This window comes from Vidua macroura, chromosome 4, assembly GCF_024509145.1.
Source record: "Vidua macroura isolate BioBank_ID:100142 chromosome 4, ASM2450914v1, whole genome shotgun sequence".
In the NCBI taxonomy this organism is placed as follows: domain Eukaryota; kingdom Metazoa; phylum Chordata; class Aves; order Passeriformes; family Viduidae; genus Vidua; species Vidua macroura.
In genome coordinates this window covers 833282-855602 of record NC_071574.1, presented here as the reverse complement: position 1 = coordinate 855602, position 22321 = coordinate 833282, and the positions used below count along the sequence as shown (strand labels likewise).

General features: G+C 41.4%; 1 long non-coding RNA gene across 5 annotated transcripts; it reads right to left on the bottom strand.

Annotated features, from left to right (window-relative positions):
- Positions 1–3838: 3838 nt before the first annotated feature.
- Positions 3839–22318, bottom strand: LOC128806301 (uncharacterized). Of its 5 annotated transcripts, XR_008436770.1 has the most exons (6): positions 22203–22318; positions 22049–22086; positions 21638–21811; positions 7135–7268; positions 5350–5648; positions 3839–4506 (listed from the first exon to the last, which is right to left on the bottom strand). It is a non-coding gene; the product is annotated as an uncharacterized LOC128806301 (long non-coding RNA). The 5 variants fall into 5 exon arrangements; XR_008436769.1 differs by having other exon boundaries at positions 5350–7268; XR_008436772.1 differs by having other exon boundaries at positions 5350–7264.
- Positions 22319–22321: the final 3 nt, after the last annotated feature.

Genomic DNA, 22321 nt, shown 5'->3' with positions numbered 1-22321 from the left:
CGCCGCCAGGGACAGGTGACAAACCCCGCAGCGACAGCGGCGGAGGCTCGCGCAGCTCCCTCCCGCTGCCCTCGGACACACCCGGCTCCGCGGCAGGCTCGGCACTGAGGAACAGCCTGGCGCCAGCCTGGCTCCAGAGCAGCTCCAGGGAGCTTTCCAAGGCACCCTCGGCTGGCCTGGAGTCAGCCGGGAGGGAATAGCACGGCCGGGATGGTCGGAAGAAGCAGCCCCTGCACGGGTGCAGCATGGCAAAGCTGATAAAAGCCTTTCCAGAATGACCAGGAGTACTCTTCCCTGCCTCTGCTGTGCCAGCTCAGTGCCTCTGCCCAGGGCCCTCCGCCCTCCCTCAGGTTTAGGAACCTTCCCAGCTGCTCCAGGGCCGGGAAACGCCTCACGGAGCCCCTGAGGAACTCCTCGCTCCCCATCCCTTTCTCCCAGCAGCTCCTGCCAGCCCGGGGTCGGAGCAATGCCAGAGCCCAGGACACCGGGGCTCCTGCAGACACTTCCAAACCCGGCTGTGTCCCACGGCTCTGGTAGCAGCACCCAGAACCACGGCCCGAATTTCTCCTTTGCTTTCCTTTTCAGAAAACGCCACAAAGTTCTCTGATCAACAAGTGAAACTGGAATCCTGTAACTAAGAAATCCCATCTCTGCTACTTCACCTTTGTCACAGCTTTACAGACAAACAGAAAAGCATCACTTAGCTGAATACCCCCAAATATCTCTTTTGTAAAGATATGTAATACAAAGTCAAGAAATGCAGCAGCAAAGGAAAATAAAAATGCATTTTTGTTGGTTATTTTCCTTTCAACTGTATTAAAAATCCCACAAAGGTGCTCCTAAGGACACAAAAACACTGACTTTCTCACCTAAAAGATGTGCAGAGTCAGGAATCAGGTGCCTTCCTCCTTTTCAAAGTCCTCCTTGATACTTGGATTCTTTGGCAGGTTTCCAGTTAATTTCAAATGTAACTACTTACCTGTGTTCACCTCTTTTTGCCAACTATTAGCTGGCACTAATACCCTATACACAACCACTGTATATAACCTTAAATCCCAAAGGGTAAGAGTGCACTCTGCGAGTATAAGTTCTTTAGGGAAAAATGATCTCTCCTTTTTTCTACCTTCTGATCATGTTCTCACCTAAATACCAGTCATTTTTGTAAGTGAATAAACTATTTTTCCAGCCTGTGACTCTCGGCTTTGCCAGGAGAGATGGTGGCTCACAGCAGGGACCACTGTTTGCAAAACAGTGACATACTAAGGGCAGAGCAAGAATTTACACAACAAAGCTCAATTTGAAGTCTTCCCTTCTCAAAATAGAAATATTATATGGAAACAGTTGGTTTAAAGATTAACATCAATTCTAGAGGTAATAATAGATCTCCTGATATTTTCAAAAGGAGAACGTTATTTCTTCGTCAGCCTTGTTTAAATTGCATTTTACACTGGCTGTTTGTTGGAAATTTAGGGATGGGACACAATTTGGCAATTAAAGCCTGAGCCGTTTTCTAGCTACCTGAAGTTCACATTCCATGAATTAGAAACAAACCTGGCACTTAGAGGAAGAGTTGCTGAGAGCACCTGACGGCTGCAAGTTACCATCAGCTTCAGCCCCCCTCCAACCCTCCCACACCGAATGGAGACATAATACTGAAACACTTCCATAAAAGCTTTTCTCCTACTGCAAAACAGTCATCTTATAGACCACACAAAAACATCAGAATTATTACAGACCTGAAAAATTCCAACGAACTTTTCAAGTTTGTGCATATTTACAATTGCTTCCTTTCTCAGTTGTTGCCCATCCATAATTACCAGCTATAAAAACAAAGTATCTTTTAAAAACGTAGCACATACCCGGTCGTGCTGTCGCAGTCGCGGCTTCAGCAGAAGGCAGAGGCGGCGGATGAGGAAGGCTGGTGTGGGATGTCATCGGTCCTTCTCACCTTCACCCCTTGTGTCTATCCAAAGCATTTTTATCAGTTTTCCAGTCACGTTTCAGTGACAAATACAAATAAAATAACAAAAACTACAACGTCAGTGGGATTTCAGGAACAGTCCTCGGCCGGGGCTCCTGCCTTCCCCTCACACACACATCGTGTGTCTTTAATGCTTGCTGATAATTCAGGCAGAAATCATTGAGTCCACCCACACTTAATGACTTCTTCAATGGTAGTTTTACCACTTTTCGAGCTATAAACTCAGTTAAACATTTTTTTTCTCCACACGTCACGAGGAAATTCCCGCTCTGGAGCGGGACGGTAACATTCACCGCAGCTGAGGAGGCTGCGGAAATGGCGGCAGTCCTGAGGCACGGGCTCATTGCCGTTTGAACGGCAGCCGGGGTTTTCACAGGATCCTGGCATTCCCCGCATCCACAGAGATAAGGTTTCCAGGGAGGCAGCCCGGAGCAGAGCTGCCAGGGACGGCAGCTCCCACACCTCGATCCCGTTTTCATACGGACACCGGGAGGGGCTCTTGCCCTCGAGGCTGAGGCGGCTCCGGCCCGGCCCCAGGGCTCGGCTCTTTCCAGGCACACCAGCTCCCACTGCCTCAGAATCCAAGCTTTCAGCAACCAGCATTAAAACATGGTGGGGTTTGTAAACTTCCTCCACAGAGACTCCCAAGTTTTAAGTGGAAAACACGAGATTCTGAGCAGTGTCACAGAGCCACCTCTCTGCCTCCTGGGCTGAGCCCTCAGCGCTGCCAATCAGGCCTCAGAGCCACCCAGCCCCTCACACGGCAGGAACTGCTCTTTCTGTGTCCCTGGAACAAGTTTTTATAAGTTGTTTTTCTCCAAAACTTGGCAATTTATGTTCCTGATCATCCTAGAGTCTGAAGTAGAAGGCAGTATGGGTAGGCCTCTCAAATACCAGCATTTGCTCACTGGGTTTGGACTGACACTTTCAGTGTTTTGGTTTGTTTTTTTTTTTCCCTTAAAAAAAAAATCCTAATTGAAAGTCCCACAGAGAAGCTGCCAAGTTAAATTTATGACAAAGGCAGCTGTTTCTGTTGGTCGGATTTCAAATCCATGCCTTGAAATGTAACTGACAGAGTGACACACGGTGACAAGAAAAGAGCTCCTTTGGAAGAACTTTTGAAAATCAGAGTGTTTGTAATTGATCTGAAGTTGAGGAAATGGGAAGACAAAGACGCTTTGCTGGTTTTCCATGCATTTAGAGAAATGCAGAAAATTCGTTCCTCAGGAAAATGTCTTTAAGGGCAGCATTTAAGGATTTGTTTAAGTCACACAGAGATTTCAGTGACACTGAAGGCTGAGTACAGATGTAAATGCTGCTAAAAGGGTTGATTTTTCTAACAGGGTTTCAGAATCACTGTGAAGGGAATATGCTTTTAAAAAGCATAAGCTGTGCCAATGTTGCCAGCAATAATAAAGTGCTGAACCACAGGCATTTCTGAACCACAAAGTTCCAAAATTTCTTCTTAGCTGAGATTTGTTCTTTTTTTTGGTCTGAAATCTTCTTTCCAATACTCACTTTAACTGAAGTTAGTAGATTAGCATATTTTATCAACTGCTGGAGTTCCACCTTTGACTGTAATTAAGTTTAGGTCAGGTCCTGGAAAAAAAGGACAAGCTACTTCAAAATAGGAATTCAAAAAGTCTTAATGTCTTAACAGTAATATGTAACAGCAATTTAAATGTATATTCAAACACCTTTTCATATAATTATTCTAAACAGAAAGTCTGGGTTTCCTTATTTTCAAAAGAAATCACTAAGTGTGAAGAATTTCCTTAAAGAAATAAAAATTGCCTTTAAAACAATATCTTTGTATTTTGGGATTGTTTTATTGTCTTTTTTTTCTTCTGCATTTCTTTAAACACTGATCAAAAACCCACTTCTACTTTCAAAACTTTTATTTTCAAGAGTTTCCTTAACTTTAATTAACACGTATGTTTTCTCCAGAGCCTTTCAGAAAACTCCGTAACAATCAGAACTTAACATCAAAATGAAGAAAACCCAAAACAGGTAGGTAGAAAAGGGAAGGGCAGCCAGAGGAAGAAATAAGCCCTGACAAAATGCAGGTTCTTTCAGCTGTTCCTTTAACATGGCAAACAAGTTTTTCTTTTCCCAGTACCCAGGAAAGGTTTCAGGACTGCTGGATCCTCAAGCACAGCCTGGTGCTGCTGGAGAATTGTTTTTACATCCCAGTCTGTTGCTGGAGGGTCACAGCAGGACCACAGCCTTGCTGAAAGTGTTCAACCCATGTGGCTGTTCCAGATGCAGCAGAGGTGCACACTGCACTCTCTGATGGAGCACCAGAGGGGAAATCCACAGGAATGGTGGCTACAGCAGGCTACATCATTGTACCTGGCACCAGGAGTGTGTCTGAGCCCATGGATCACTGACTGTGGTGACCACCTTGGCCCTGGGGGCAAGAGGACGTGCTCATTTGGGAGCTTTCCCAGTATAAATAATTGCCTCTTTTCTCCAAGACAAAATGCCTTGTTTCATCGACTGGAATGGTGAAAAATTCCAGGTACCTGGACAAGTGTGAAAGAGAAACACAGATTAAGAAGTAGAGCTATTCTAATCCCCAACTATTAACTGTAAACATTTCTGTTTATTATACATAGGATGTATCTCCAGGATATATTTATGGGCCTGTAAATGGTGAACATAACTGAAATCAACAGAGAAATCAATTTATTTATCAGAGCAAAAAACACCTGAAATGTTCCTGTTTCCTTCCTACTGACCCCTGCTCACTGATGAGCTTTATGGGGCCCTGATTTACATCCCACTCAGTTAATGGTACCAGTTCATTGATGGCCCACACCCCGAGGAGCTCATGACTTCACACATGGATGGTGACAGAAGCACTGATAAAATGAGGTGTTCATGGAGCTCAGGTACTAATTATTGGAGACTGGGCTGCCTGAAAGGTGCTTTTGTCTGCACAGTATTGCACACAGACAAGTCTCATCTGTTAAGCTTCAAAACTCGAGCCAGTCTGCTTTTCCCAGACCAAAAAAAAAAGGAAAAAAGGAATACAGGTGGATGAAGGCCTGTTGTTCCTAAGCAGTAAGAAGCACCTTTGGATGCTGCAATGGGCTGCTTTGTTTATTTAAGAATTCCTCCTTCCTGCATGACTTCTGCCAAGAAACTGTTGTTGAGGCAGTTCCTTTGGTTGGAATGCTCAAGCTAATCCCAGGTCCATTTTGTCCTATCTTTGTAATGAAATAGACACCATTGGTATCTGAAACAGAGCCACAAACAGCTGTGCTAATTATACTAAACCAGCACCTTTATTTAAGCATTATTACCTAAATCGTAAATTGAGTATTTACAAACATATTAAAAAATGCAGATTACACATATCTCACCTGTCTGGAAACCATTACAACCTATGAACTGTGTAGATGATAAAAAAATGCAGTTAAGGCAGCCTGCTGGTGTAAGTGCCTGACAAATGTTTTCTCTCAAAATGGACAAGAGTTACATGAAGCCAAAGGGATTTGCAGTGTTCCTGACACAGGCTGCTATCAACTTGTAATCCTCCAAGCCAAGAACACAGAAGGTGGAGGCAGCACATAAACGTGGCCACAAGCCATGTCTTGTATCCATGGATATTAGCAGCCAGGAGGAATGGGTCACTGGGAACCAGCACAGAGCAGCAGCACCTCTTGAAAACAAAAGAAAGGCAAAACAAATCAGCCTCAACAAACAAGGACAAGTTTGTCCTGTTTTTCCTTAAATGTAAGTGTTCTGGCAGTCATGAAAGTAAATCTGTGGTCTGCACAGTCCATCCATGTCCAAGTTCTACCCCTCATTAACATGGACAAGACCTTAAATTTCTCATTTATGTTTTTATCTCATTTACAGGAGTGGAATATTTTAATCTTGGAAGTACTGAATTGGGTGTTGAATATCCTACATTACTCTAAGAGAGGCTTTATCAGAACAGAACTTTTAGAGTAAATTTGGCTTATTCTTATCAAAACATGCACGCCACTGAAGAAATTCCTCCTCCAGTACTCCAAAAAAGGCTGATAACCTTGTATCTCCATGTCTTTGGCACACCTTCTGTAAAAGAGGGTAAAAATGCTTCCCAGGGACTGTTCTGTTACAGCTAATCAGATTCACGAGGCACACTTACATAAGTGGTTTCCAGGATGTGATGATAATAAGGGAAATCATGGATTAGAATGCATTTCATTTCACCATTGGTCATTTTATTGAGCCCCATTTAATGGATTTATTTCTCTTCACAGTGTTATCTCAGTGCTTCACAATACACTATGAACTCTGGATTTAATTAATAATTTAATGAATATTCCCTTTGCCTTTTCACTGGATTGTTCACAAAAATATAAATACAAGATCTAGGAGTTGATCATGAGGTACCAGAATGAGGCCACTTCCTGAGTAAAGTGTTCCTCGTTGCTTTTGTTTCATTCTTTTGCTCACTTAATTGGTTTCATTCCCTTTTGTGCATTGCAACCTACTGTAAAATTACTGTACACTTAGGATATTTTCTAGTGAATAAATTAATATTGCCAAAATCCAAGTGGGAATAAATTAAGTAAGCCCTCGAACTGCTAATATCAGCTATTTCCTAATTTTTGAGGCACTGACTGCTGATATTGGTTTAATTAAATCCATTTGGATAATATGTATATTTCTTGTACATAGATATGCTTTTCTGAATTATCTTAATATGTGTTATACCAACTATGACTATGTCTACAGGGAAAATGTATTACTAAAGTTGTTATTTAATAATTAATCAGATATTAATCACAGGTTTTGTGTTTCCAGCCAGCTCAGGCATTAATGTTTTTTCAATATTTACCAAGAAGTGACATTTTTATACAGAAATAATCATTTCCAGTAGATAGACATGTTGAAAATGTATACAGACAAAAGCCCTCTATTTCTCCCCATTCTACCCAGTAATTCTCTCTTCATTTTTGCATTGCATAAAATCTGTTGGTTTAATTTGGAGCACTTTCAAGGATATATAGATAAATATATATATGGCTTAGAACATACATCTCTCATCAAAATCTGAGGTTTAATTTCAGAGTACAATTGACATTTACCATTTTAAATGACAGCTCCTGTTTTTTAGACCTTCAATTAGCTTTAAATCCCTTTATCCCCACTACCTCAGAACCTCTCATGTGGTTTTGGGTTTTTTTCTCCCTTCTTCTTCCCTTCATCATAACTTTCAGAATTTCTTTGATTTCACCAGACAGAGCTGCAGTGGATGCTGACTTGATTATCCCAGTGCTGTGCCTGGCTGGAAAATGGCAGATTTAGTGAAGTGGAACGGGAGGAGATCAATAAAACACCTCTGTGTTGTTACCCAAGTACCCATATGCTGTGCTTGTGTGCTGCACAAAAAGCAGCACTGTAAACGCTGGAAATAACCTTCCAGTTGTCTCACACAGACATTAACCACTTTGTTTAATGTCATTATTTGTACTTGATACAAGACCACACAAGACCCAGTGCACAGCCAAGAAACAGAGAAAGATGGATGTACACTATAAATATTAACTAACACATTCCAGGCTATAAACTCATTTTGTATCCCTCTCTTCCGAAGGATTTATTCTCCAACTTAACAACTGCATACATCCTGTCCCATCATGGCTCTCCTTTCAGACAGCTGTTTTCCCACCTCATGGCATCTCTTCCCAAGCTTCTCCCTGAATCTCATCCAGAACAATGTGCCCATAATGGCAGCAGTGTTTCAGAATATTTTTCGAAACAGCTAATTCATCTCATAATGTTTTCCCTGAACATTTCAGCAGCATACAGAATTATGTGGTCAACTAGGGAGCACAGTGAAAACAGCTGTCATGTCTGGAGCTGACCTTTTTGGTAAATAAATTACAAGGAAGCAGCCATCCTTCCTTCCAAGGCTGGTGGCATTACCCTGCTGTTCCCATGTGTACTCAGCTTTTTGCACAGTGGAAATGAAAAAGAACAAGGATACATAGGAATATATTTTTTTTTACAACAGAACTTTTCAATACATAGGATTTTCAGCATGAGATTTCATTTTGCTTTGCCTCTTTCTGCTTACTTCTTTCTTTCTGCATTTGGAATTCTCACATTTTAGCTTTTATCTGAATTCTCCAAAGGCTTTCCAGAGGATACCAAGAAAGTTAAACCTAAATTCTCTTTCTCTGAATGACAGAAGGGTCTTAATGATTTCTGTTCCCAAACCTTAGCACCAGTGGAGAACAATTTTGTTCGGAAACAACAGATCCTTTTCTTCCTAAATACGTGGGATCAACCACAACTGTGTTACCTTGTCTACATGTTAACTTCATTGCTGCTTAGTACAACATCAAGTAAATTTTCCTCAATCTTGTAATTAGAGCATTTAATAGAATTTAATAGAATTCTGCACAGGAAAGCTATAAAGGAGCACATTCATTCACAAGTTTCACAGGATTTCCTTCTGTCTCCCTGGATCCCCTGGTACACAAGAAGTATGAACACTATACAAGTATGTATTATACAGTGTATGAACACTACATACAAATATGGACAAGCATGAACCCCAGAAACTGAGAAACAGCCTTCCCTTTACACTTAACAAATGCCACCTCATGCTTTTTAGGTTCCTAAATGAGAAACTTGGTTTGGAGTTTCTCAGCAAGATGGAATACACGTCTCTGCCATGTCCAGACTTCGGGCAGACAGGAGACATTCTCATTAGGATTTTTCTCATCACATTTGGAAGCATATGCTCTGCTGAAAATGAATGAGGTTTAAGATCCCAAGCCAGTTCTAGTTTGAAGGTCACTGCCCACATTCATCACCTCTCAAAGGCCTTCCCAGAATCCATAAAAGAAAAGATTTTCTAGATGTTTTCTGAGAAGAACAGAGTAAATTAAAACTTGGTACAAGTCCGCAGTTTCCCAGATGGCTTGCCATAATATTTAAATCATTGCAGAAAGCTTCTCTTTCCCCTCAGAAAGGAAAACAGTTGAATGGAGTAGGATGAAGAATATAAGCAGCCAATGAAAATGCTTTTTTTTGGGTGAGATTTTACTAAGAAACAAACATTTAACTTGACTCATCACTGGGGAACTTGCTGAAGTGTGCTATTCATCATCTTCTCCTGGTAAGATTGCTTTCCTGAAGTACTGCCTCAGGACCACAAATCCCTTGGACAAAACACTGGAAGTGCAAAGGAACTGTTCCAAATGGATCATTCAAATAAATACCCAGCTTGAGAGCTACATTTGAAAGGTCACTTCTATCCTGTAAATATATGCATTTTCAAATATAACAGAGGAGTCTTTTCAAACAAAGGTGTGTGCATAAAGCAATAACTGCAGAGCACAGCTCTCCAAGATGCTCTGTGAAGCCACAGCTAACAAGTTATTGAGAGACTGAAACTTCCTCTTCTCTACCCCCCGAGCCCAGAGGAATAAATGCATTCAGTCTGCTTTATTGACAAAGGATATTAAACCAATCAATCCAGGAACTAGCACTTCTATGAATCAAAGACAAGCACTGCTCCTGCATGTTGCAACAGCCTGAATGTCCTTTAAATCAACTTTTAAATCACAGAAGTACCCTGTCTTGAATCTGTATGAAACTCCAGAACACAGCTGTATGAAAAACTCTGAAGTAGTTTTTGAGTAAAACTTGCACAAAAGGAAAAATAAATGGTAACCAACTGTGTTTTGACACAGGCCACTTTCTCTCCATCAAGTTTGCTCAGAAGAATCACAGTGGAGCACAAAAGGATGCATCACAAACTCCCAACACATTGACTGATTGGAAACTGCGTATGGAAAGACTGGCCACTGTATCCACTAAACTTTTCTTACTCCTACTTGGGTTCCTTAGGGTTTATTGTAGAAGAATGACAGTCTTCAGAGAGCAGACTACAGAGGTTTGTGAAAGGAGTAGGACTCCAAAAAATCCCGAGGAGAAACTTTCTGTGAAAGAGCACTAAGCAGTAGGATATGAAAGACCAGCAGCTTGTCAGATGCTGCACAAAGCTGGAATTATTTAGACCAGACAAAACACAAAAATGGATTAGATGAGAAGTAAGAAGGTCAGAGATGACACAGATGCAAGAACATGGTTATCAAGCCTCTTTCACTCTGGATCCCTGGCAAAGAACACCTTGTTTGTGTATTCTGGGTTGGACTTCCCTGAGCCACTTCCCATTCATTAATTGAGAAATCCCACAAGTGTTCCCAAGGGCAGGAAATGTGCCTCTCCCTGTGCCAGAGACACCCTGTGACCCAGACAAGCTGTGCTGAGGGGCCCCTCACAGGGGTTGCCCTCCCTGGGAGGCTGGGCCTCTGTGCTGGAGCTCACTGAGCTGTGCTTCTCTGCGTGTCCTGGGCCAGCCGCTCTGAGTTCCTCAGCAGGAGCACTGAACAGAGCTCTGCCAGGGCTCCCCAGTGTAAAAGTCACCAAAGAAATCACCTTCCCCAGGGGATGCATGGCTGGGATGTACCACCCCTCACGCTCCCAGCACTTTTCCAAGGCAGTGCAGTTCTGCACCAACCCACTGGCAGAGCTCATCCGAGCCTCGTGCTGCTGCAGCAAAGCAGCCTTGAGCCACTGATCACAAACCTACCTTAGGAAGGTGCTTCACTATACAAAGTCTTTTTTTAAAAAGAAATCCTATTTCAGTGTGGGGAAAAAAAATCTGTTTAATAAGTTTTAACCTAAATAAAATGGCCAGTTTGAGAAAAATTAAGTAATATGTCTAATAAAATCAGGACATAAAATTTTAAGCTACAGTGAGCTAAGTAAAATGTGGCATGGAGCCTGCATATTTTATTAGAGCTCATTCATCTTGTTAATGACTTTTTGAACATCATTGTAAAAATTGATCCCAGTGGCTACATTGTTGTCTGCTTCAGCAACCTCTTCCAACAGCCACACTGAACTGACAGAGTTTCTCCAGTGCATTCTCTGCAGCTTTGCAGGGAACACTGCAGCAGAGGTACTTTATGGCTGGCCATGGCTTAAAAGGTTTCACATGGTTCTGAACTGAGCAGGAACATCTGTTTTCCCCCTTTACATGGATAAGAGGAGTGTATGTACACCCAGAGAAAGTTACTAGGAATGCAAACCATCAGCTTGGCTTTCTCTAGTTTGCTGTCCTGGGTTGGGCTGAAATTCTGCTTTTAATGTAGAATATTTCAATAAATCTTACATGTAACAAGAGAATTTCTGTCCCAAGCTTACCAAGTGTGAGCACACTCCCTATCTGAGGAAGACATTCCAGCAAGACAGACCCAATGAATGTAATTTTAAATGAAGAAGAAAAAGCTGGCCTAGGACTACTTCCTGGTAATGCTTTTGCTGCCCAATTTGTCACACACCTATTTGTTTCTTTGCAAGAAATTTACTGAATAGCAAAAGTGAACACCCCCCCTCATTTATAATTCCTTGCTTAAATGAAATTTTGACATATTTAGGAACGACCTGGATACACAAACACAAACAAAACTTCATAGTGCACATTAAAATTAACCACAATATGACACCAATTATTTATTTCATAATCAAAGCATAAAAAGATCAAAATCTTGCCAGAAACTGATACTAAAGGGGTTCTAAAGCCTCACATTTAAATAGCTGTATAATAGTTTAACTGCACATATTGGGTAATGCAAATCTAATGGTTTCAGAGGAATTCTCAGATTGTGTAAATTAAGCCAGGATTTAGGAAATCTAATTATAAAGCATTCTTTCCCCCCTTGCACGATTAGGAATTGTGAGGATACTTCTCTGAGCTGGTAGGGACAAAATACAAAAAGAAAACAACACATGCCATCTTCTGCCTCATTTTTATATCATAGCTTACGGACAGCTTCATGGACCATATTCCTGGGCTCTGTTAAAAATCTAAGAGAATGAAGTAATCAACATTCTAAGGATTAACTTAGCCACAGAACATCTGTTTTCACATGTCCCTCTGATGAGATCCAATGTGAGGGCTTCTGTTGGTTGGCTTTGAAGCTGTATTTTATTATCCAAGAGGAGGTTCTGTGTACAGACTTTGACAGGGATTATGGATATCTTAGTAACAGAGGGACCCCTGGGCCCCTTCTAACCACTCTTATTTCCTTTCTTTCCACTTGACTTGTACCCACACAGCATTCTGTATTCCTTGTTGAGAAATCCTCCACTGGGCACACTTACAGCTTATATTCTATTTTAACAACATTGAATGTTCCATCCCTCATCTGCTTTCCCATAAAACAGGACATTTAATTCTTCTTTCCTGTATATTCTGCTACACAGCCAGCCAATTACCTAAAAATCAGACAAGCCCTTACCCATTTCTTTAATTCTTCTGCACTTGCTATTACCTAATTTAACAGCTTGTTTTCTAGTAGCATCTTTCCAATCATGTTCGTATAGGGCCAAATAAGATCCCAGGGTTCTAACAATAAAGAAACCATCTGCAGCAACATAAGAAATATTTTTTAACCTGGATAGTTTCTAAGTCCCCTGCTTGTCCTCCTGATTATAAAAACGAAATATAAACTATTTTAAAATCCAGACAAATGTTTCTGGAGGATCTCTCTGTGGACAAGGCTGAGGGATTTCTATCAAAGAATACCCATGCAGAAATGTAAGTCTTTTAACACAGCAAACCCGATAAACCCACACTGACCGTGGTCATTAAACAATTCAGACTCAGAGATCAGCAGAAATAATTCATGCACACACAGAGCTGTCCTTGTAAATTAAGACTCAGGCAGTTTGGTGGGCTCTCAGCAATGGTGGCACTGATGCTTTTTAACTGCACCCATTCCATGTGGAACAGATTTCTCAGGCTTTCAGCACTGCCTACCCAGACCTCTTTATGAATAAAGAGTTCTTTTCATGAATGAGCTGAACTAATCCCACCACAATTAGCAAGTGGCTCGTTTTCCTATCTGCAGGTAACACAAACTTGCAGGTCATTAACTTCTCTCCCACTGGATGAAGTCCTTAACACATGCAATAATGCTGTTTGCCATTGCCCTGTGTTACTTCACCGAGCATCACAACTACAAGATAAAGCACTAAACTGACAGCAAAGTCATTTCAACTCACCCACCCCCAGCTAAACATTAATCAGTCTCTAACTTGGTCATCACATCAAAATCATTTCCCAGGAAAAAAACGCTCAACTTGCTGACTGCTGAACAAACTGAAGCAGGAAAGAGCCTTTTCTGTTTTTAAAGGAATAATTGATTCTGTGGCTCTGTGGCTGCTGGTCAATACAACAGTAATCGCAATCATCATGACTAATGCACAGACCATTTTACAGGCCTTTCTTATTAGGATGAGCATTCCTCAGCTCCCCTCTGGTGTTCTGGGCCAGGATGTTGCCCCCATTCTTGGGAGAATCAGTTGTTAAGCTACATGTGCAGATCTTATTAGGCACAGCAAAACATCACACGCATGCTTTAGTTTATTAAAAGCATAATTTAACTTGCTATTAAGGTACCGTTCTGAGTGCGTCTGTCTAATTACGTGGGCCCCCATAGTGAAACAAAATCCCTTCTGCTCCATCTTGTGTGTATTATCAGCCTTGATTGCCATTCGTATATCAAAAAGGAAGGATTTTCAAAATACTGACCACCTTCTTCTTACTCCCCTTTTGCAAGTGCCAGTTTGGAGCTCTGGCATCTCACTGCTCACTTTTGGACAACCTGAAAACAGAGGCCAGTGTACTCTGTCCTCGTCAGACACGGACATTTTCCCACCCCCTGCATAAATCCTGTGCTCCTCCTGCATCTTCTGAAAGGTTTTTATATATTTATTAGCAGACAAGTAATCTGTTCCTCAAAGACTTTAATGCATTCCCTTGCCCTCGACTTGTACCTGCAAAGCCATTGTGATTCCAGCTGTGTCACTGTTAAATATGCCATTAATTACTTCAGGAAGGTACGAGACCATACTCAGAACAGACTGTAAACATTTCGTGTCATTAGGTAATGCACTGAGGCTGTTTCTAATGCCACAACAGCTCTATTTATATACTGTGCTGCATAATTAGCTACTAATGAGGCTCTAACTTTCACTGCTGTAAGGCCTAGATAGCTGCTCCTCTTTCAATGAATTCACTTTTGCTGTCTCATTAGCACACTAAAAAACCTGCAAATTGTACTTTAATTAAAAGCTAAACTACCTCTGTCTGGAGACTCTAATGAACAGACACACTCCAAGGGAGATGCAAGAACATTGACAGTCAAGAGGAGAAATACCTTGCCAGAAGAGCAACACAAAAAAGATAACACAGCTCACTCTCTTATTTTCAGGGGCAGGCTCTCCTCTACTTTCTCCCTTTTTTTTCCCCCTTGCTCTTCTCCTTTTGTACCTTCAGCAAGGCTGCCTACCCTCAGATTGACAAATAGCAAGCTAGACCCTAAGAAACAGCAAGACTGCCTTAAAATCATGAGGTCTGTGTATTTTGAGCTTTCCCGATGCTTGCTATTCCCATCACTCTTCTGCATCACATTTCCTGGCTTTTTCCTGTAGCAACAAGGGCTGAAAACACACCAGCAGAAACTCATCTACCTCCATGACTTCACAACCATTGCAATAAAATCAGGAGCACTGACCACCGTGCTTCATTTCCTGACTTCTGAGGGCACTTCATGCAGTTAATCAAGGAACACTGCCAAATACATCAAGTCACCAGGTGGAAACAAGGTTTGAAATACACTGGGGAAGGGAGAGCATCCCACTGATCTCAGCAACACACACACAAAGGCAACTGATTGTACAGTGTTCCAGTGGTAGAAACAGAGACTCAGGTTTTTTAAAAGACCTCTTAAGGCAACATAAAAGTGAAATGGAAAATGACATCCAGAGCTGACGTTCCACACTGCATTAAAGTACTGTGAAAACATCCATCTGCAAGGAAATAACTCATGAGCAGGACAGAATAAATAACAATTAACACAGGAAAGAAGGAAGCAGCACTTGGAAACAATACAGACAGTTCTAGGAATAGTCAGGAAGAAGCTCCCCATAGATCCTACAATTAGTGCCAAAGAAGGGACTGCATTGATCCTACTGGGAATTGCTGACAGGAGCTGTATCAGAGAAACACGGTGGAGGAAGGATCCCCTTGTAAAGGTTTCTGGATTAACTGCCTGTTTCCCCTGCAAACACAGGATCCTGAGCTTGCTGTTCTGCCTCACTTCATGGGATAATTGGGAGCTCATCACTTCTTGGGATGATTGGAAGCTCACTAGTGGATGACACCAGACCCCTGTACACTGCCAGGAGTTCTGTTTTTCAGTTTTAAATTCAGGTACTTCATTCCCATCTCCTTCATGTGAAGAGTTCCTTAATCTCTCATGAAGGGTTTTCCTAATATTCAACTAAGTGGCAGATATTAGGAATGCTTAGCAGCCTGTTCTCCCTAAAGTTGAAAATCCAAAGTGAGCCAACTTAATTAAGAATTAATTCCCTTTAAATCACAGCCCAATTTCTCTTGCTGATCAATTAGTTGTGGCATGAAATGATTTACAGGACACGGGTGCAGATTAATTTAGGTGACAAAAGTGATTTCAATTCTCATCAGAAATTTTCCATCCTGTTAATTCACCTTTGAAAGGTAAGTTTTGGCCTGCTTACAAGGCCCTGTATTTTGACTTTGACATTGCTTCACACAGAGCCCCAGTGCCATTTTCATTCTATTACAATCCCTTCCCTCTTCCTGCTGGAAGGGAAAATTCTGAAAGCTGTGCTTTAAAAGAATCTATCACCTCCTTGGAATCTCTGAAAGTCTTCCAAGGTTGCTGGAAAAGTACTGGCTCCCTCCAAGCACTTCACACCAGGACTCTGAATATCAATAAAGCTGCAATGAATTAACACTGTTATTGCCCTCCACAACCCAAATCTTGGGAATTTTTTCTGGTGAATGACAGATTGTGCTGTTTAAGCAGTGAACACACAAAGATGGCTACACACTTATTAGAGAACATTTGAACTTCTGGATACTACTTTTTAAATCTCTTCATTTGAGCTTCTGGATCCTGCAATCAGAGGTAGTAGCAGCTGCTCATACTTTACTTTTTTAAAAGAAATAAGTCTTTCTGACAAAAAAAGCAAATAATAAAAGCAAAACCTTTTTTCTCATGATCAACTACGAAGGCTGAGCAAATAGTATTAGAGCAGCAAACTGGTTTTTAGCAAAATAACTCCCAAAAGTATTTTAATGTATTCCAGGTATCATTAGAGGATGATATGAGACATCTTCAGCCCAGACTTAGGGAGAAGAAAGAGTCATTTAAGAGAATCTGTAGCTTAACTCCTCGAATATTCTCTTGAATTATGTACCACATTGCACCAACCTGATCTATTAAAAAAGCAACAAGATTGCTTTAGGAAGCATTTCCCTCTCTCTTGTTGATGAGGATTATCTGTTAACAAATTACAGGATGAGGAGCTGACATATTTTATTGAGTGCTTCTCATAAATCCCAAGGAATCCTGTTCAATACACTACCAGAGGACGATTTTTAAGTGCCCAGGAGAGTTCTCATTTCAAACATGTGTGTTTTAATGAGTCACACAAACAGTGATGTAAGCAGGATGCTGTGTGTGAGGAAGAGCAGGTCAAAGAGCAACAGCTGCACGAAAGCACGGCTAGAAAATGGAAATAGAAATATGGGATAAAATAGGCAATAAAGGCTAGGGCTCTGCATCCACACTTAGGTCATCAGTAAGTTTATCCAGTGCTGATAAAGGAATACAAGTGGCTTGAAACCAGCTGCAATGCAGCAGTCAAACCACTCTTTTCCAGTCTGTGTTCCAAAGACCCTCTGATGTCCACGGATTGCTTTGGAGTCCCAGGAAAGGCTTTGCTCATAAAAACAAGCATTATTTGTCAAGAGCCTAAAACTAAACCACACAACTCCTCAAGCAAACCGGTAGGAGATGGTTGGAATTTCCCAATGTCTGCTGTGCAGCACTGAACACTGGAACAGCAAATTGCATGAAAAGAACCATTACCAGCAAATACTTTAACAAAGAATGATGGAATTGGTATTTTTCACATGAGTAATTTTTATATTTGTCCCAATGTCATCTGATTATGCTTGAAAAATGTCACCAATCAATGGGACTTCCTGTGTGAATAAGGGTAACTCTCCTGAGAAGCTGAAGAATTAATTCCCTGATAGCTAATTCTAATATACAATGGGAGCATTTCCAATGGCCTATTTACAGAATTTTAATCTCAATAAAGTAGGAAATGTCACCTCAACGCTAACACAACATTCCTGTAAATTATGCACATTTTTAAAGCTAATGAAGCCATCATTATCTTATTAAAACTTGGCACAGCAGTTATTTTTAAGGTATCATTGTAACTTTTAAAATATTTTGCAATTAAATTACTTTAATTCATTTGTATTACTTGTAGGCTTGTATGAAAACTATGGTTTTTTAATCATGCCTATTGGGATGAATGAGAGTACTATGCTTTATTACACATGTTCAACCCCATTCAAAAACGTGGCTGCCTTCATTTCCCACACCAATATGGGTTCTTTCAATCCTGCTCTCAGTGAGAACAGAAACTAAATTTCAGTTGATTTCACTGGAAGCAGGCCTAAGTAATGAATTTAGTAATAAGGATCAGAAATTACATGTAAAACTGTTTTTCAATAATTCACTATGTGTGGAACAAAAAGATCACGAGTACACTGCTTTTAATTTAATTTAGCTGGGTAAACGTCGGTCAGGCCTTACCTAGTGTAAAGAGACATCTGCTCATTTGAAGACTTGATCTTTCCCGTTACTGCAGAGCACATTGTCTGCAGGTACAATCAGGAGCCCACACACACAGCATCGGTGTGTACTGCTGCTGGGGCCCATGATGAAAGCAGTAAAAAGCAATCACCTGGGAAACTCTGGAAATGATCATTACACTCACTCCCACAATTGCCCTTTTCCCTGCACATCCCTGCAGTGCACTCCTGTTCCTGTGCCCCAGCACAGACACCACCTGCAATGTGCCCAGCCAGGAAGCAGGTGAGCCTCTCCCATGACACAAATATCACCTTCAGATGGCTGAAGGGACACTGATAATGTCCCATTCTGCCCCAGCAAGACCCCAAAGCCACATTCCCATCCTGCTTCCAGCAGGCTACATCAGCACTGACTGCACACTTCAGCCCTGTCAGTGCTGTGAGTCACAACAAAATTCCTCCCACTGAGACTTGACACACAAATTCCTTTTTCAGGAGAAAATTTGGGGAAATATTGTATTCCTCTCCATCACAGGCAATTGATGGATTAGGCAGCCCTAAAGGATGTTGTGGCTCTGTCCTGAGGCTGTTGTGCTGTTTGCTTTCAGATTTGGGCAGCTTCTTAGCAAAGACCTCTGAATGCCATTTGTGCTACCAACACAGAGAGCTGGAAAAGTCCCCTGGATAATGGGGAGCTTTCAGTCCCCAGAAAGACTGAGGCAGCAATTCAAGATTAATGTGCAACTAAGGCAAAAAAAGGCCTGCAATTAATCAGATGCTTCAGTGATCCCTAAACACTTTTCTTTCATTCTGCTTTCCTCAAGAGTATGTAAATGAGACTTTAAAAATACACTTAATATTTTTTTCTTTGTACTGAAGATAAAAACTCTGCTGCTAAAATGGGAGGCACTCTTGTAAGGAAATGAAAATGCAGCTGGAAGGTGTGCTGGCATTTGCTGTCTGCTGTGCCACCATGCATTTATTAGCATGGCAGCTGCCACTCATCAAACTGAGGAAGAAACTGAGTAAAAAACATCTGTTCATTTCATCACTCATTTAATACTTTGATAAGAATTCAGCTAAATCACTGGCCCAGTAACTCTGCTTATAAAACAGGACTTATGGAGAGGCCTATGGGAATAACACTAGATTAGAAAAGCTCTTTGCAGGCTTTGTTAAACTTAAACAAGATACAAGGTAGGGCACTGCACATACAACACATTATTGCACAAGAAGAGAGAGCTGGAGAACTGGACATTTCCTCCAAGGCAGTATAAAAACATAAATGGAAACATGAAGTTGCAAAAAGTAGGACCTGGAACACGCTAGGATGACAGATGTGAATTCAAGCATTCACACAGATGTCACAGATGGTGAAAATGGGGTTTGTTCTCCAGCACCAGCAAAGGTTCTAACGGAGAGAATCCCTGAGACAAAGCCCATGAAGTGACAAATGCCAACTGCTTATTTGCCTTTGAGGGTTTCAAACACGACCTGCCACATCATCTTGAAATGCCCATGGCTTTGTGTTGTGCCCCTGGAAGAGCAGCAAAGCCCCAGGCTCCAGAGCAGTGTGAATAGAAACACTCACCTGAAGCAGCTGCTCTTCTGGCCCCCACCTGAACCAGGTTTTAGTGGCAAAGGCCATTTTAGTCCACAACGAGTCAGAAACAACCTTGCTAAGGATTACAGAGCCAAGGATTTGGCTCTCTGGCAGGCGTGTTTTGCCAGCCAAGCAGTGCATTCCTGCCTGTGGACAAGTGGAGAAGCTTGTACCATCCCCATTGCTCTGGATGGAACTAAACAGCTCTGTCAATAGCTCCATCTATGGATCACTCCCATCAAGGAAGTGCATTTTGTTGTACCAGCAGTGCAAACACCTTGCAGACAGCTCCAGAAAATCACCTGGTGAACACACAGCAGCCTGGACTGGGCATTAAGCAGCTCTCACCAAGGGGAAGTGCTCACTTTAAACCCTCAGGGAGCTGACCAAATGCCCACACCCCAGGAAGGAACTCCTTGAGTAAAGATCTAGGATAAGAAGCACATCTTGTCATTATCTTCCAAGAACTTGGAATAAACTGCTCCTGTTTCCCAGGCTGCCCCTCCCCAAAAAAAACCCTATCCCTCCATGTAGGATGAAATATTTGGATTCTCTAGTGGGACATAAAATGTAAAACATTTCTGTAGATAAACAAGTGAAAGTACTTGACAGGTTAGGGAAAAAAAGAGACACTCATTTCTGCAGGTGATACAGACCCTCGGGTGACAAAGACAATTACTTTTTATGGAGTTTTTCTCTGCAGTTTCAGAACTAGAATAGAAGGAATTTTCAATTGGGGCATGAGCATCTTATCATATCATTATCTCAAGCTTATTTCCTCATTTGGAAAAGTTACTTTCCTATTACAGGCTCATCAGAAATTGAATTAAGATGAGCAAATATATATTATGAAATCAATTACAGCCTTGATGATGTTTTCCAATGTCAGACCAGAGAACAGCATTATTTTATTTAGCTTGTCTGTTCTACTTATACGAACTTATTTGAACACATAAAATACACGGCACACCCAAGAAATAAATAAGATGGATGGGTGGGTGGAATGGAGGGGATGGAGGGAAGGAGTGACGTATTCTCCTTGCTCCCTAAAAAAATTGCCCATCTCTTAGTAAGTATAATCCCTCTTTTCCCAGAGACTTCTGGTGTGATTGTTGCTATTAGTCCTTTTAGGATGAAATCCACAGTAAGTGCTACACACACAAACTGATTTGTAGTTGATATGTAGATACTCAACACCAAAATGACAAGGCCCAGGTAGCTCAGTTCACATGTATCCACTAAAAAACAGTGACTTGGGGGAATTGACCCACACACCCAGGGGGATTTAGCACATGCTCCACCTTTTCAGAACAAAGTGCAATCCCCTAATGCATACCTCCAGTTGATTTTTCTCTGACATGACACAAATTACATTAATGGACTCAATACAGCCCTACTGTATTAGACTGCCCCACATAATTACTCTGAATAACCTTTATTTTACATCCACCAGGTCATTTATGAAAGGTCCTTGTGTATATCCTTCAAGGTATACACGTGCTGCTGAAAGGGGCTTCACTTCTTAAATTATGGGAATATATATTTTTTTTCCTTTTCATAAGATCCTTCTTTTACCACATTAAAACAGACATAAATCTACATTTCTGGCTCATCTCCATGGCTTGTACTAATTCAGATTTCATTTACAGGCATGAGTGGTCATATATTTTTAATGAAGTCTCTTGCAGCAAATACAACCCATGCCAGAAACATTTTAAAAACAAAAATAAAAATTAGAACTGGATTTCTATGTATGATTGGGAATATTAATTCATCAGGTTAGTACCCATTTACTCAGGAGCCTTAAACTAGTTTTCAACTCCTGCCCTGCGTTGTGAGGGGTCATGGTTGGACAGAGAGCTGTGGAATGTTCACTCAAATAAGTTAACCTGTGCTGGGACCTTGGAAAGGTCCAGCTGTAAACATTGATCCAGCTGTAATCACTGATCCAGCTGTAGACACTGCTCAACCTAATCACACACACAGCAGTTTGGCTCCTAATGACTAACATCAAACCTCATCTTCTGCCTCACCAGTGCCTTTGGGAAGGCTCCAAGCAGCTTCCACTTGGCAGGGAAAGCAGTCCATGGTAAGCTCCCTGGCAGAACAGATAATGCTTGCCCAGTGATGTCACATTATAAACAGCAGGGGAAGAAACGCTGACTTTTCCATCACAAACACAATGAAAGGGTCTTCCTCTGAAATACCTCTGTCTGACATCCCAAAACCAAAAACACCATGGCAAATGACTAACTGAAGTGCAAAGAGAGGAATAATCATTTTCCAGAACAGCAGACATGTTTCTTACCCTTTGCTCAATGGTCTCAATAGATGTTGTTCCCTGAGCTGGACTCCCACACTCTTCTGGATCTGTGGTTTCACTGCAGGAGCTAAGTCCCACAGGATGACTCTGTTGATTGAATTGAAAGGTGAGTAGTGATCTGAACTGAATCTGTGTTAAATCAGCTGATGATAGCCTGGGCTTCAAAATAAAGAACAGATAAAATATTGGTGAAGGTAGATTTTCATTAAAACCTTTTTGGAATGAAATGTCAAATTCAAGCTTTGCACAACTTGTAGAACTGATCTATAAATCGAACCTTTAGCACTTGCTTTAAAATAGGCTTGTACTACTTTTTTTTTTTTTTTTCCCAGACTGTAAAATCTTCCAAGAAATCATAAATTATCATTCAGCAAAAGTATTGATAACAAATCTGACCTGTTTGAGAGCCTGAGGACAGGTTGCCATGGCCAGCTCTACAGGGCAGCAAAAAAAAGAGGCAGAAGGAAAATGGTCAAAAAGGAGGAGCTTTCCCTATCCTAGAAAAATCCCAACAGGAGAAGCAGCACCCTGCCATAAACTGAAGGCATACCTGTGGTTTATCCTCCTTCTTTCCAAGGTCTGTTTGGATCTCCATCTGATGCATGGATCTTAAGGAAAGATGGATTTAGCTGCTGCCTTTACAACAGGGGAGATGAATGCAGCAGCTCC